The sequence below is a fragment of the Eptatretus burgeri genome, chromosome 13 (assembly GCF_056783735.1).
Source record: "Eptatretus burgeri isolate ZD-2024b chromosome 13, Ebu_testis_v1, whole genome shotgun sequence".
Taxonomy (NCBI): domain Eukaryota; kingdom Metazoa; phylum Chordata; class Myxini; order Myxiniformes; family Myxinidae; genus Eptatretus; species Eptatretus burgeri.
In genome coordinates, this window is record NC_140973.1 from 36,390,132 (window position 1) to 36,407,440 (window position 17,309).

The 17,309-nt window shown below is 33.2% G+C and overlaps 1 long non-coding RNA gene across 1 annotated transcript in view; it reads right to left on the reverse strand.

Annotated features, from left to right (window-relative positions):
- Positions 1–16,170: 16,170 nt before the first annotated feature.
- LOC147014236 (uncharacterized) overlaps positions 16,171–17,309 on the reverse strand; it is a 2,475-nt gene continuing 1,336 nt past the window's right edge. The window contains exon 2 of the long non-coding RNA XR_015050435.1: positions 16,171–17,257. This is a non-coding gene — a long non-coding RNA (uncharacterized LOC147014236). The remainder of the gene's footprint in view (positions 17,258–17,309) is intronic.

Sequence of the window (17,309 nt, forward strand, 5' to 3'; positions counted from 1 at the left end):
TCTTTTCACAACCAGCTCTCAACTCTTGCAATCCTCAATTAATATGTTTGCTGTCACCATCTCCAGCAATCTCTTCTGGCAGCCTCACAATCTAAGTATTGCCAAATCTGCCTCCAAGAAACTTAGTTTCCTTTTTGGAGCTACGACTTAAACTACTTAAAAATTCCCATCAGCTTTTCACACACTATATATCCCAAGTCAGACCAATGATGGAATACTGCTCCCACGTCTGGGGCGACACTCCTCCACCAATCACCGGTATTCTGGATCATGTATGCCTAATGTTAGCTCAATGGTTTGGGTGGTGGACTTGGGATTCCTCTGATCCTGAGTTCAAACCCCACTCTGCTGTTGAATTAATACTAGGTGTGGTTGACTCTGCCTGTCATCCTTCTGAGGTCAGCAAAATGAGTGCCAGCATGCTGATGTACTGTGTCGAAGTGGTGACCCGTCAGGATTGTGTCCAATAGCCAAGGAGTCTGCTTTGGCAGCACTAACGCTCTACACAGAGTATGGTCCCAATGGATAGATGGATCATGTCCAATCCAAGGCTGTCTGACTGATTAATGATCCTACTTTGGCTAGCGATCTCCAACCTTTGGCCCTCTGTCCAGCAATCTCTTCCTTGTGCCTCTACAACGACTAATACCACAGTTGCTGCCCTATCAAACACACTGTTTCTGTCCCTCCTCTTTTTCACTATGTTTGAAACACCAGTCGAGCTTCTACCCATCACCCTCTCCACCAATCACCATGCCTCCTTCTTCTCCTCCCTCCACACAACCACTCTTTACAACAGCCTCCCAAGCAATATATTCTCAACTTCTGTCAATTTGCAACAATTCAAGTTATTTCTCAATTTTCTCGATCTCAAATAATCATCACACATTACCATCTTCTTTCATTGCTTTTTCATCTTCGCCATCTTCTTTGGTTGCTTTTTAACCCAGGGAAGCCCTCTTGGTTTTGGGCTCGACCCTCACCCTTATTTGTTTTTTTGTATCATGGAAGAGCGAGTAAACTATAAATGGATAATGGCAAAACAGGACAAATAGAAGAGTTGAGGGTTGTGGGGGAGGGGGGGGAGGAGGAGACAGCAACAGTGCAGTTGAAGCACAAGATAGACAAAGACTTAGATCAACAATGGGTGTGGGGTGGAACGGGGAGAAAGACAGTATACATGAGCTGGACAAGATGGATACAGAAAGAAGCTCTCAGCAGAGAAAAACTGGAAATTTGGAAGGAGGGCCTGAGGTTGGTTTGGCAGAGGAGGTAGGGCGAGGGGTTGAATTGTGAGAAAATATCATGTTTTTGGATTAAGGATGATCAGAGATGGTGGTGAACAGCTATTTTGAAGACTTGTAGGGAAGAATGAGATTAAAGAGAATGTGGAAGTTGGTTCCACAGGCAAGAAAAAGATAAACAAATGAGTGGAGGTGAGCAGTGTTCATGAATTGAGTTAGTTTCACCAGAAGGGATTGATGGTATGCCTGGTGTTGACTTAATGGTTAGGGTGGTGGGCTTGGGATCCCAGGATCCTGAATTCAAATTCCACTTTCTGTTGAATTAATACCAGGTGGGGTTGACTCAGCCTGACATCCTTCCGAGGTCAGCAAAATGAATACCAGCTTGCTGGTATCTTGTGTTGGAGTAGCGACCCATCCTGGGTTTTGCCCAGAAGCTACGAAGACTGCTTAGGCAGCACCAATGCTCTGCACAGAGTATGGTCCCGATGGATGGATGGATCGGTTGATGGTAAACCATGTGCCCCCTGCAGAAACGTGAGAGGTGGACAAAGCACAGAAAGAGCAGAGGGTGTAAGCCCAGAAAGGAAGTTGTCAAATTGATTTTCCGGGACTTTTTGAAATGATTTACAAACTCATTCAACGTCTGCTGCACTTGTTCTTGGTTGATCGGTTCTTTTCTGTTTCTGACACCTCCCAGTCTCTTTAAACCTCCTGTACCACCCTCTGATACTAGTCCATGATGGCGGATTCCTTCCATACCTTGCACGGAAATTACGCTGAACTTGCGTGTCGGATTTCGACTTGATGAACCATTGATGCACTGAGCTTTCTTCATTGGAGTCGCCATTTTCTTTTGCATAAAACAAGCAGACTTGAAAATAAAGAAACCTTTAAGAGATTCTGTATCATATAAAACAAAGGGTATCATTGTATCATTTGTGGTCCTATATATATTAACAACCAAAGTAGTCCAGGTCTCCAGTGCATTCAGAAAGTATTCACACCCCTCGACTTTTGTCACATTTTGTTGTGTAACAGCCTGAATTTTAAATGGATTCAATGTAATATTTTTGTCACCGATCTACACAAAATACCCCATAATGACAAGGTGAAAACATGTTTTGAATTTTTTTTACAAATCATTTAAAAATGAATTGCTGAAATGTCTTGTGCCACTAAGAATTCAACCCACTGAGTCAACACTTTGTGGAAGTGCCTTTGGCAGTGATTACAACTTAAAATCTTCTTGGGTATGTCTGTATCAGCTTTGCACATCCAGATCCAATTTCACTCCATGACATTCTAGCATGTTCATCACAATAATTTTCCATCTTTGGGCTTCACGAAGTCTTCTCTGGGCCATAGGAACACCAATGGAGAAACATAATGGTATCATTACCTTCTTCTCTAAATCTTGACCAGTGAAAGTGTTTTGCAAGTTGATACCCATATAAGGCTGCACATGCTGGGTGTGCAAAATTGCCTTTGCCGAGTAATGAATGTATAAGACAGCCTGTACTTGCAGGGTTTTTTCATCTATGTTTGAAAGGAAATTTCAATTTGATTCAATATTTTTTCACAAACAGCCCTTTTTATAGGATGTAATATAATATATATATATATACAACAATGAAACATTTTCACCATACTCTTTCTTTAAATCATTATACAAATAATCATACATCAATATCTTTGATAAATCAAGAACTGCTGTTCCAATATAAATTGGTTTATCCATGACAATACTTTCCTTTTTCATATGAATAGCAGAAAAGTTCTCTGAAAAAACCTCTTCTCTCTCAAAACTTGGTTTATTTATCAATCTAGAAGCTTCTTTCCAAGATGTTGCAAATCTAATGTTTTGCCTGTTTCTAACATTCTCCATTGTCTTTCCAAAGACAGCATTATTCATCAATTTATAGAATTCCCCTTCAAATTTTACTTTTGTATTTGTTCTCATATCTGTATTGAATTTAATATACTTTTTCATCCAAGGACTTTGTTTAAATTTTAAAACTCTATGAATTTTAGCTACTCTCAACCCAGCAGATAAATATTGTCTCAAGTTCCTTTGATGCAAAACATATCCCTCTTTATCATAGAATGTTGTTAATAACTTTTCTGTTGATTTACCTTTAATATTAAAACTTTTATGATAATCACTTAACCATTCTTTCTTTGGGGTTTCTTTCTCACATGCAAAAGGAAGATCTTTATGCTTATTATGAAGATCACTCAGGTACCTCAAATCAACTTCAAAATAATAACCTTCTTCTTCCTCATTCAATTCCTCTTGAGAAGAAATAACAATATTCATCAAAGCCTTTTCATAATCCTTTTCTTCCACCCACTCTAATTTACCATAAGGCAGAGATTGAGACATTGCCCATCCATACAAATTATTAGCATCAAAGTACATCAAATAATTACTATCTTTTTCACTCTCATAATTTGGAAGATATTTATTATTTGCTTTAGCATGTCTTTTTGAACATACTTGTGATATTCCACCTCTCTTAGACTTCTCAATCATCAAAAGCATATCTACATCACTGACTAAATCTATATCTTGTTTTGTCATTTTCAACATTGCACTCCAAGCTAAACCAGGAGCTGTGAAATAGTGGGCAGGATCGAATCCATAACAATTTTTATTATGACAGAGTGATCTAAAAGCTTCAAACACATCAGCTAACAATAAAACATCTGTTTTTAGATACAAATCATGATATTCTCCAAGGTTCTTTATCTTAAATATTTTCCAAATTTCTTGTGCGTGTTTATATTCCTTATCACTTATCTCTTCTTCATAAAGGTTATTATAGAAACTTTCTTTTGAAGGAAGTTGTGTTTCTTTAAATCTCATAAATGAATCCATATAACCATAAGGATAAATTCCCTTACTTGTAAGAATTTTCTCTTTACTTTGAATTTCATTCCTTGTTTCAATTTCCTCTCTAGTTAGAATTCACTCTTTAATCAGAATTTCATCTATAATCAGAATTTCCTCTTTAGTTAGAATTTCATTCTTTGTTCGAATTTTCTGTATAATTAGAATTTCATCTTCAGTAAGAATTTCTTCATTAATTAGAATTTCCTCTTTACTTTGAATTCTCTCTTTAATCTGAATTTCCTCTTTAGTTAGAATTTCCTCTTTTGGAAAGAATGAATTAAGATTTGGAAAAGAGCCCGTGGAGCTTAGATTTGATGCGAGGTTGGCTAGTGGTGTTCCCATAAACTTGTAAGAATCAAGAAACCGAATACGAGTTATAGGTTTTGTGAATATCATTTTTGTAAATGAAATATACTTTTGACTTGTGTTTGTTATGGCAGAAATATTCCCTGGTGTTTTTGAAAGTTCATTTATAAATAGATGTGTATCATAGTTGGCGCTGTTGTGAAGAAAGACTGGAATAAAAGAAGGTAATTTATAATTAAGATTACAACAGGAATAAGCGGGACCTCTATATTTACCAGTAAGATGACAATGATCCGTAACTTCAGACTCCTCAATTTCCTCCTCACAAATATGACAGATATTGTTCTTTCTATATTCTAATTTTTCTTCTTTGGTTAATTTCATCGGTTCATTTGTTTCTTTCATTAATTTAGTTAGTCTTATACAATCCTTTTCTAATCGTTTTACAAACTCTTGTGAAGCATTTTTCCACTATAATGTTCAAGTTTATTATACTTTTCTCCAACAGATGATTTGATATAATAACATAAACCACAAGGAATATGTTTTTGATATTTATTTGTATATGATTCTTTTGGATTAGGAGAAGCAGTATTTATCTTTTTAAGGATACACTCAAAATCAGCGTATATCACAAATGGGTGCATGATAGATTTATTATAATCTTCAAAAGAAATCTTTTCACCAGGTTTAGGCATTGTAATTACAGCTGATTTATGATTACAATATTTTGAATGTTGTTCTAATCGTTCTTTTGTATGAAATGAATTAAGACATCGCTTACAAGGATATATTTTGTTTGCTGTTCTGAATACCCGAGAAGAGATTAATCTTGATAAATTATTGATGTATGTGTAATGTAAATTCTTTCCAACACTAAAATATAAAAGATCAATGTGTGTTTCTTCATTTTTATAGTTGTTTGAAATTTTTAATATTTGAACTTTGTTTGTATCCGTTAATCCATATACATTAATAGAATGATTATTCTTTTTCTCAAATTTAGGAATATCTGTTAGTGGCATTGGGAATTTAAAATCTTTAATGTCCAAGGTATTCTCATATTTCATATATTGTTTTACTCTTTCTGAATTACATTTTGGTGGATGTAAGTGAGCAAGAACAGACCAGAGAAAACATTTATTTTCATTATTCTTAATATTAACAACTACCTTCTTTCGTTTTATTTCTTTTGGTAATTCAATATAAGAAGAAGCTTAAAGAGGGTTTGATTTTAGAATGTGTATATCTAAAAAGATGATTTTTTTAATATTGAATCCACTTCCTACCACTGTATTATCAACATCCTCCTCTTGTCTTGATAGTTCTTCATAAACCCCACAATTCAAAAAATCTTGAAATGATGTTATAAAATGAAGATCTGTTCTCATATAAGGAGTTTGTTCTTCATCTTGTCTTTTCATATTCATTTTCACTCCCATATAAAACTTTAAAGTTTTCATTTATTTTAATGTCTTTTTAATAAAATTTTCAACATCGGGTTTCACTATTTCAATTGATTCAACTATTGATGATGGACCGGGTTCTCCAAATTGAAAAATCCTTATTTTTATATGCCCTTTAAATGCCCAATCAGTGTTTTCAATATAATAGTCTCCCTTTACTTTAAACTCATTTTTCTTGTGTTTTTGTGATTGAAGATGTCTATTATAACTACTCTTCAAAACATCCTTTGAGCAGATATCACAATGTTTTCTTTCCAACTCAAGAGGAGATATTTTATGAAATAGATTAAATGTGTGTTTGTTGGTTCGGAGGAGTTTTCTATAATGTTTATATTCGTGATTACAAACATCGCAGTACGTTGTATTCACCATATTTATATAATAAAACTTTGCTTAAACTAAAATTTTCTTGATGAAAATTTCGTTTATTTTACAGGTGAATCTGTGCTTAAACTAAAATTTTCTTGATGAAAATTTCATTTATTTTACAGGTGAATCTGTGCTTAAACTAAAGTTTTCTTGATAAAAATTTCATTTATTTTACAGGTGAATCTGTGCTTAAACTAAAATTTTCTTGATGAAAATTTCGTTTATTTTACAGGTGAATCTGTGCTTAAAACCATTTTATCCTCCAACTTTTTCACTTAATAATACAATGTTTCAAGACACAAAAGACAAGTTTCAATCAATCCCTTCATTTGTTAAAGATACTGAGAAATATGTCAAGGATATAAAATTGAACAAAGATAAATATAACAACTATTGGATAAAAACAATTATGGTGGATATGATGAGTTCTTCAATTTACTTCAGTGGAATGGCTTTTAGTATACCTGGAAGAACATCAATTAAGGTATCTCTAACAAAAGTTTCTCCTCTCCTTCTGGCAATATATTCAAAACTAGAAAAAGCAATGAAACAAGAAAAGGTATCAAAAAATAAAAACCTTATGGATGAAGCTTTAGAAAGAAAAGATAAGACCATCTGTAATATGCAAGGAGAAATTTGTATTTTTTTCAACAACCCTAAAGATATAAATCCTGATGAAATAAAGGATGTTAATATATCAGGTGAAATGACATTTCGTTCAATTGTAGTTAAGGATCATTTTAAAATTACCTTTAATATAAAAAATGTAGCAGTTGAATCTGTTAATGAAAAAATGTATATAGATATCGATGGTAATGTTTTTTCTACTAATTAAATATGAGTCAATATTCAACTGAAGATTTTTAAGATTATGAGAGTGATTATGATACTGAGAGTTTGCATTCAAACGATAGTTATGACACCGAGAGTTTGTGTTCAAACGATAGTTATGAAAGTATAGATGATTCTGAAAGTATCGAAGATGATATCGAAGATGAATTTCAGTTTAAGTAAAGTTTTACTTTATAAATATGAATAGTTTACTCGATTTTGAGCCTCTTGAATTCCATGATTCTCCATATGACAAATTTGAGAATTGTCCTGCGTGTGAAAGACGGGGGTTAAACACAGAGTCAAAAGCCTATAAACAATGTATATTCTGTGATTATCTTCTAATTAATGATAATCAAAAATATAAAAAGGAAAATAATTCTTTTAGATTTACACCAAAAATGAATTACTTTACAAGACTGATTAGAGAAATGAATGTAAAGTACGAGGGTGATAACACACCTTTCCTTACAAGGGAAGAAACTGAACGTATTAGAGAAATGTTCAAAGGATTGTTGTTATATATTATTCATGGATGTGATTTTCAGGGAAATATCAACACAAGATATTGCATAAATAAAATAATGGAATATCTTGAAATTAAGCCTGAACTTCGGATAAAATATAGAGTTTCGAAAAAAGCCAATAATAAATTAAATAACCTGTTTTCCAAATATATAAATGAATGATTTTTTCCCCATTTGGGAAAATAAGATAAAATTTGACAACCATAAAAATCTCCCAAATTCATTAAGATGCCTCATCGTTGGTTCAAGTGGATGTGAAAAAACCTGCTTACTTTTAAAGATGCTCCTCACTCCCAACTTTTTAGATTATGATAATTTAATAATTTTCACAAAGTCGAGTTTTTAACCAGAGTATCAACTACTCTCACAAGGTTTTAATGCTGGTCTTCAAAAAGAAGATATAATCGGTTTATTTAAACTTCAAAAAAACCTAAATGATTTTAACATTGAAGATATAATACAACTATTTTGTGATACACAGAGATGTAAAAAGAAATCAAAACCGATAACTTGTATTCTGAGTGATAATACGGATGATATACCGTCTCCCCAAGATTTGAATAAATCCAAAAAGAACCTCGTTATCTTTGATGATTGTGTTAATGAGAGAAACCAAACGGTAATGGACAGCTACTACACAAGAGGGAGATATTCTTCTTGTAATTGTATTTATCTTAGTCAATCGTACTTTCAACTTCCTCGTCGTTCCATCAGAAACAATGCTAATACTTTTATTTTATTCAAGTTAAATTCAATAGATATAAACAATTTTTGGAGAGACAATTGTTCTACATTATGTAGTAAAAAGGAATTTGGGGATTACATGAAACACACGACTGAAAAATATTAATATATTGTTGTGAAACAAGATGAGATATTAAATGATATTTTTCAATAAATAAATGGATGCAAAAGAAAGAGCAAGAAGATTTAAGAAACATCAAGAGTTGGTTTCAAAAGTTGTAAAACAGTAGGAAGACATAAAGAAGAAACGCAAACAGAAACTAACGGGCGAAGAAGCATTTGAAAGAAAACAAGAGAAATTTTTTAAACCACTTTTAAAAACTTCCCAAGAAAAAATGAAAGATGTTTCCACAGTTCCCACAGTAGAATATACTCCTAAAAAACTTCAAATGTTAAAAGATTTTGATCAAATGACGGAGGAAGAATTAGAGCATTTAGGAGAATTAGAATATGATGATGAAGGTTTATTTCAACAACTGGAAGAGATTAATCGACCCCCTGATTATATTGTGAATGCTCTTCAAAACAATGAATATTCAGCGGATTCAAAAACCAAAGCAGGACTCATTCCAACAGAACAATCAGCAATATTTCATCTTGTTCTTGAAAAGGTATTGATATTTAATGATGAATTAAGGTTCTTGGGTTTTGCTCAAACCCCTGTTAAACTAACTCCGAGATTAATGTTTCTTCTCACAAAAGATGGAAGACAAGGTTCAACTGTGAGGGATGAATCAAAGTATATTGATAAACCATTGGATATGGAAAATAATGATGATAGAGTATATATTGATCTGCTGAACACTCTAAATTATAAGGTTATTCTTTCTGGTAAAAGTAGGAAGAATGAGAAGGAGAAACACATTATTCAGGCTTTAAGTATCCTTGGTTCAGGTGTTAGTTTTCTTCCAAATGACCCATCGCAATTAGTTAATAGACTGTTATTGTTGTTAGGTAGTAAGAAGGCTGGAAATAACAATTGTTTCAATGAAGCATCAGCCATTTTAGACCAGTTGATGAACATGAAAATAATTAATAAATATCAATATAAAGACATTTTATCTCATATTAAATAAGATGAGAAGCACAATCCTTAGTTTCAATTTCACAACAAGCGACCACACATCTTCATTCCCATACCCACTACAACTTGACACAACAAAAGAATATGAGGCGTCTTTATTGTCCATGGAAACTTATAATACCTTATTTAATATAACCGAGAAAAATGACAAGTTTAGTTATAATCCGGGATGTGGATACAAAACGATAACAGTCTCACCCGGAGCATATGAGATTTCTCAAATATCTTCCGAAATTGCTCGTCTTATAAAAGAACAGGGTGATGAACCAAAAAATATTGTTATAAACATTCAAAAACATACTTCAAAATCAACGATTAAAGTTAAAAATAACTACAAGGTTGATTTCACAATTGATAATTCATTTAGAGAGTTATTGGGTTTCTCCTCAAAAAAGATTGAAACTAATGAGACGTTTCACAGTGATAATGTCATTCAAATATCCTCAGGAATAAATTCGGTGTTAATTCACTGTGATTTGATTGATGGTGCTTATAATGATGGAAAAAAAACAAATACAATATTTTCATTCAGCGCATACTCAACCCCAATTGGTTATAAATTCAATATGGAACCCAAAAATTTGGTTTATCTACCTGTGTCAGGAAAAACCATACACAGAGTAAATTTTAAGATAACCGACCAAGATAATCGTGTGATTTCTTTTAATGGAGAAGTTATATCCATCAGAATTCACCTTCGTGAAGTTTTCCAATAAATAAATACGATGGTTATTGTGAGGAAACACGAGTTGGGAAAATATAAAATAATTACAGGGGATGGGATGTTCCTTTCCCCATACTACAAGGGTGAAGGTATGTATCTTGGTAGAGGATACTATAAACCTCAGAGACAAAAGGGTGTTGGACATCAATTTAGAGGAGATGGGATAATTGATACTCTCATGGGTATTGGTTCAACTATTCTTAAACATAAAGATCTAATTGGTTCAACTGCTTCTGCTGTGGGAAATGTAGCAGGTGCTGTAAAGAGTATAAAAGATGCTCAGAAGGAATCTCATAAATTACAAGCAATAAAAGAAATTAAGAAAGGCAAAACTCAGTTGTCCCCCCAAGAACGACAGAAAATAATTCAAATACTTGGATCAGGGTTTCAAAAGTTTTAACATCTTTTTTTCCTAAATAAATACAAGTAGGGAAGAAATTGATAGTATCTATGATTTGGATGATACTATTATTATCTCAAACTCCACTAAAAAAGAAGATTACTTCAAGGTAAATGCAATAACTGGAACAGACTGGAATACGAATGGTACAAAAAGTTTTGAAATAAATCATCAACAAACATATTTGAATCTCTCCGAAAGTTTCTTGTTGTGTAAATTTAAATTCACTAAGGCTGGGAATAACACAAACGCTACACTTGTAAATGATTTCTTCTGGAAAATGTTTGATAGTGTGCGTTTGTATATTGGAACACAAGAAGTTGAAGCGGTTGATTATGTCTCTGCTGTATCTGAAATGATGAAATTTACACTCTATACATTCAGTGATAGAATGGGAAAGGGGTCTGTCGAAGGTTTTATTCCTGATATGTCAACGGGAACAAACACAGAACCTGGATATAATCAAAGGAAAGGAATGTATAATGATGATACAAAAGCAGAAAATAGTTTTACTGTGGCAGTTCCTCTTAAAGGTATATTTGGATTTTGTGATCAAGATAAAGTTCTGTATGGTCTTAAAATTAGATTTCAACTACAAAGGAATGATAATGAAAATCGATTGCTTTTTGGTGTTGGTAGTGCTTTTGGTGAACAGAATAAATTTGTAATTGAGGAAATGAGTTGGTATATCAGTGAATATACTCCTAATCTTAAAACAGAAGAGATGTTGAATAGAAGACTTAACTCAAAGAAACCACTCAGTGTATCATACCTCAAAAGAAGATGTCAACACGTTAAACTCAACCAAACCACTTACACGTGGAATTTGGGTGTTCTGGAAGGAAAGCCACGATATCTGTGGATCATTTTTAAAAAGCCAGATGGTGATACTGCAACTGATAAGAATAATGCATTGAGTGATAATGCTAAGGTGAAACAACTTCGCGTTTCTCTAGATGGGAAATTAATTGGGAAAAAAATGATTTTGCTGAAGCATACAAGTCTTACCAAAAGGTGTGTGAAAGTAATGGAAATAAAGAACCTATTTTGGATATGACAGCATTTAAAAGTTTGTATACAATCTATGCGTTTGACCTGGGCGCTCAAAAGGAAACTATAAAGTCTAATCGACTGGATACTTCCCTATACATTGAAAGAGGAGAGAGTGAAGAAGTTGATACATATTGTTTGCTTTTGGAAGAAACAGAATTGCAGATTAATACAGATAATGGTGTGATGATTAGTCTCACATAATTTTTTGTTAAATAAATGAGTGGCAAAGTACCAACTGGGGTATATGTTAATCAAATCAATCTTCATAAACTATCATCTTGTGTTCAAAATCAAAAGCCTTGTACGATTAACGTTAATACAATTCAGAGAAAAGAAGCAGTAAGAATTGATGTTTTGCTCACAAGAGAACAGGTTAAAATCTTGAATGACACTGGCTCACTTAAAATTAAAATGACAAAACCAATGTTGAAAAAATATTCAACAAGAGAGACGAGTGGAGGATTTCTCCCATTTCTAATTCCTTTATTTGCTGGTTTAAGTGCGGTTGGAGCATTGACGGGCGGTATTTCAACAGCGGTGAAAACTGCCAACGAAAGGAAGGCTCAACTCCAGGCTCAAAAAGAATTGGAAAGACATAACAAAGAGTTGGAGAAACAAATTAGTGGAAGTGGTGTAATTGTAGATTTTGCTGAAAAACTTGAAGGTCTGCCTGATAAAGCGAGATTGTTAGTTGGAGATATGCTTTCTTCTACAGCACAAGCAGGTGTAAAATTAACGAAAAGAGGTAATGGATTATATCTTTCTAATAAATAAATGAGCATTGATGAGTGGTTTAAAGAATTTGGAAAGAATACAGCATCAAATATACAACTTGTCAAATATTGTAAGAAATTAAAAATTCATAATGTGGTTATTTGTATGAGAGATGAATTAACAAATGTGCCGAAACATACAAAGAATATTATTATGAACTTAGAAGATAATAATGGGAACGGTTCTCATTGGGTTTGTATTTTTAATAGTCAAGACAAATATTATTTTGATAGTTTTGGTCTTCCACCACCTGTTGAAGTCATAAAATTCTTACAGAATGGTGTTTATCAAACATTTCAAGTCCAAGAATTAAATTCCAAGTGTTGTGGTCAATTATGTCTATATGTGTTATTTCAACTCAACAAAAATAAAAAATTTTATGATATTATTTTTAATCTAATATAAATGACTTATGTTGGTAAAGATGGTTCTATCTTTGGTGTATCCCAAGAACTGGATATTGATTTATCAAATTATTACACAAAGGCACAGGCTGAACGACATAAATATAATATAACCAAAAATATTAACATGAAAAATGCTTATAAATTAAAAAATTATCCAAGCCCGACTGACGCGAATGACTTGGTGAGATTAAACGATTTATCACAATATATATCCTTAAATAAAACGGCCGTGTATTCCAAAGATACAGAAGTGTTGATATTATCTCCAGGTCATACAGAATTCACAGTTCGAATTAAAATAAATTTTTATAAAGAAGGGCGTATCGTTTGTATGAGAATAGAACAATGGGGGTATGATATGAATGATTTAGGGTATAATTGGTCATTTAAAATTGGCCTCGAAGACCTGGAACAATTAAATAAGTCTCGTAAGGAAGAATATTATCCACTTGGTATCGAGAATGAGTTTTGTGGGGCCACGATTAGTAAACAACAAATAAAAGAATTTAATAAGGGTAAGAATAATGGTTTTGCCCTTGTTTATCTCATGAAAACAGAAAAAACAGGATTATATATAATAAGTAAGGAAATAAAAAATGATTTAACTATGGGAAGATGGGGAGGTGTTTCGTGCCATAATATTATTCTAACATATATTTCTAATACATAAATGACAGCAAGAAGGCTTCAAGAAAATTATCATTTCTGTGTCCAAGCATACCTTCAAGAAAAGGGTATTCGGTATTTTAATAAATATGTTCTACAACATAAGAATGAGGTATTTTCAATAAAAGATTGGCATTATGCTGATGTTGATAAACCGACAACTTTAGATTTAATTAGAATGTTAAATAATGAAAAAATTATAAAGTTAAGAAAAGGTAGGCACTTTTAGAAATTGAAAAGAAATTTTATTGGTTTCCTGTTGTAAAAAAAATTATTTTGGATACAGGAATAACAAGAAATCCTGATGAATATATGTGTAATATTCTATGGGGTGTAAGCGATTCAAGGATAGTAAGGGATGAGGAAGGAGTTGAAGAAGAGAGGGAAGAGGAGGAAAAGGAGAAGAGGGAGAAGAAAGAGAAGGAGGAAAAAGAGAAGAGAGAGAAGGAGGAGAGGGAGAAGAGAGAGAGGGAGGAAAGAGAGAAGAGAGAGAGGGAGGAGAGGGAGGAAAGAGAGAGAATGAATAAATATCAAAATATGGAAACCAGTGAGATTAAAAAAAGATTAGGGGTATTACAGAAAATAACTCAACCCACCGAGGAGGAAAGCAAAGAATTGACAAGTCTATTTGCAATACTTTCGACAAGACTATTGACATCGACAAGATATGGATTTTAATTCAAGTTTTTCATTTTTTTTTTCTTAAATAAATGGAGGAGAGAGTGAAGGCATTTCTAAGGATTCTTTATGTTTTAAAAAATAAGATTCAAATGTGCATGTTGGAAACTCAAAAGGTTTTTGCACTCTGCAGGAATTTTTCTCATAAATAAATGAGTTATTGTCTCAAATGTAAAAAGAAAACTAATACTAAAAATATTTCATATATTAAAAGTAAAAATAACAAGGTTATACAAAAAGGTATATGTTCGGTGTGTGGTTCAAAAAAAAATCAATTTATCTCCAAACACAAACTCGGAGGAGATATACAAAAGTTTTTATCAGGAAGTAACTTTACAACTACTGGAATACCAGGGGAATTACATCTACCAGGGTATTCTTTCTGTGGTCCAGGCACAAACTTGGATAAAAGATTAGATGAGGCAGACAATCCTAAATCCTGGAGTGAGCCCATCAATAGAGTTGATGAAGTGTGCATGAGACACGATATTGATTATGGGAATACCACAACGTTGGAAGAAAAGCATGAAGCCGATAGAGAAATGTTGTATAATTTGTCTCTGATACAAAATCCAACCTTGAGAGAAAAAGTTAATAGGTTCATCGTGAAGAAGATGATCAGTGCTAAATTGAAACTTGGACTTGGAAATTCAAAAAACTTGTAAGCTCTCATGATGTCATTAAGATTGAAGAGCAATTAGCTGATGAATTACATAAACCAATATTCACAAAGTTTCAGAGAAGGAAAGTTTATTCCAAGGAAGTAGATTATATCTGGTCTGCTGATTTGATTGAACTCAATAATGATAATGGGTACAAGTATGCTTTAACCGTTATTGATTTGAGGAGTAGATATGCGTGGGTTGTACCATTAAAAAACAAAACAGGTAATACTCTTATGTTAGCCTTTCAACAGATATTTAATAAAAGTAAGAGAAAACCTAAAAAATTGTGGACTGATGAGGGTAGGGAGTTTTATAACAAGACATTTATGAATTTTCTAAAAAATAACAGTATTACATTATACAGTACCTTTAATGAAGGGAAGGCAGTTGTTGTTGAACGTTTTAATCGTACCTTAAAAGAGAGACTATATAAAAAATTCACACAACTCGGTTCACAACAATGGTCATCTTTTATTCAGGATATTGTGGATAAGTATAATGACACGATTCACACGTCAACAAATATGAAACCATCAGAAACATTTACAAAATTAAAATATGAAAAAGAGATTAATGTCAGAAAACCTAAGTTCAAAGTTGGTGATATCGTAAGAATATATAGGTGGAAATCTCATTTTGAAAAGGGTTTTACTAAACGATGGACGAAAGAACTTTTTAAAATTGTTGTTGTAATAGATACGGTTCCTTGGACTTATAAGATATATGATTTGGAAGGGGAAGAGATTTTAGGTTCATTTTATTCACAGGAATTACAAAAGACAAAACTAAGCAGATAATACCCATGGGAGCAATGGGTTGTCCCTTCACTCCCTCCTACTATACACCTTTGTGAACACTAGAGGGCCAAGTCCGAGGTGTATTACAGTATATAATGTGTGTCAAGGGGGGACGTTCTTAAATCTGTGAACCCCAAACACAGAATCCTCAACTGAATAGTCAAGGCTTAACTTTTGTTTGTTGGTGTGTGTGTGTGTGTGTGTGTGTGTGTGTGTGTGTGTGTGTGTGTGTGTGTGTGTGTGTGTGTGTGTGTGTGTGTGTGTGTGTGTGTGTGTGTGTGTGTGTGTGTGTGTGTGTGTGTGTGTGTGTGTGTGTGTGTGTGTGTGTGTGTGTGTGTGTGTGTGTGTGTGTCCCAACCCTCACATTCAAAATCTCAACCCCAACCCTCACATTCAAAATCTCAACCCCAACTCAATCCTCGCCCAACACAGTCTTTTTCAAAATGAGATTTCCACATATATATATATATATATATATATATATATATATATATATATATATATATATATATATATATATATATATATATATATATATATTTTATTTATTTTTTTTTTTTTTTTTTTCTTCTTCCAATTCTGTCTTTTAAGGCTTTCAGGTTTGATGACGTAGAAAGGGGGAGTAAGCCTGCACTTTCTTCCCAGAACTTTCTTGATCTTGCTCCCATCAAGCACCATCCGACAAAGAACTACATCGATAGGTTTAGATCTCAAAGAGTGATAGCAACTCCAAAAGTCTCCAAAATATAAATAAATAAAATAATAATAATAATAAATAAATAAATAATAAATTAAAAGTCTCCAAAAAAGTTTCAAGTGTCCAAAATAAACCCAACTTTCCAAGTCTTCAAGGTATAACCACATTCCTGTTGAGTTTCCAAGATATGTATCACATTGTGAGTTATCAATCCAGAACCCACATTTCAAGTATTCAAAGTAAAACCAACTTACAAAGTCTCTTAAGGATAACTCATTTCCTGATTTTTTCAAAATTTGTGAGTCTCCAAGGTAGGCCCCATATTTAGAACCATCTTGGCAGAACCCTTTTCCTGAGTCTCCAAGGTAGTTATTTAAACCATCAAGGCAGAACTCATTTACTGATTTTTTCAAAATTTGTGAGTCTCCAAGGTAGGCCCCATATTTAGAACCATCTTGGCAGAACCCTTTTCCTGAGTCTCCAAGGTAGTTATTTAAACCATCAAGGCAGAACTCATTTACTGATTTTTTCAAAATTTGTGAGTCTCCAAGGTAGGCCCCATATTTAGAACCATCTTGGCAGAACCCTTTTCCTGAGTCTCCAAGGTAGTTATTTAAACCATCAAGGCAGAACTCATTTACTGATTTTTTCAAAATTTGTGAATCTCCAAGGTAAAACTTGTATTCTGGCTCATCAAGGTATAACTTGTTCAGTGGGTATTGTCTTGATAACTCACAATGAGTACTATTGCTGTAAAACTCTTTTTCAGGATTTTGCTGGTCTCCAAGGTATAACTCTTTGGTTGGGTCATCAAGGACGAACTCGTTCTGTAGGTCTTGGTCGCTCATAAGGTCTTCAACCAAGCCAACAATTTCCCCCCAAGTTGTAGCAAAAGCAGTATTTTCATTTTGTATTTCAGATACAATTTCCTGTGAGAGAAAATAATAATGTATTAATTAAGTTATTTAATTATTAAACGAG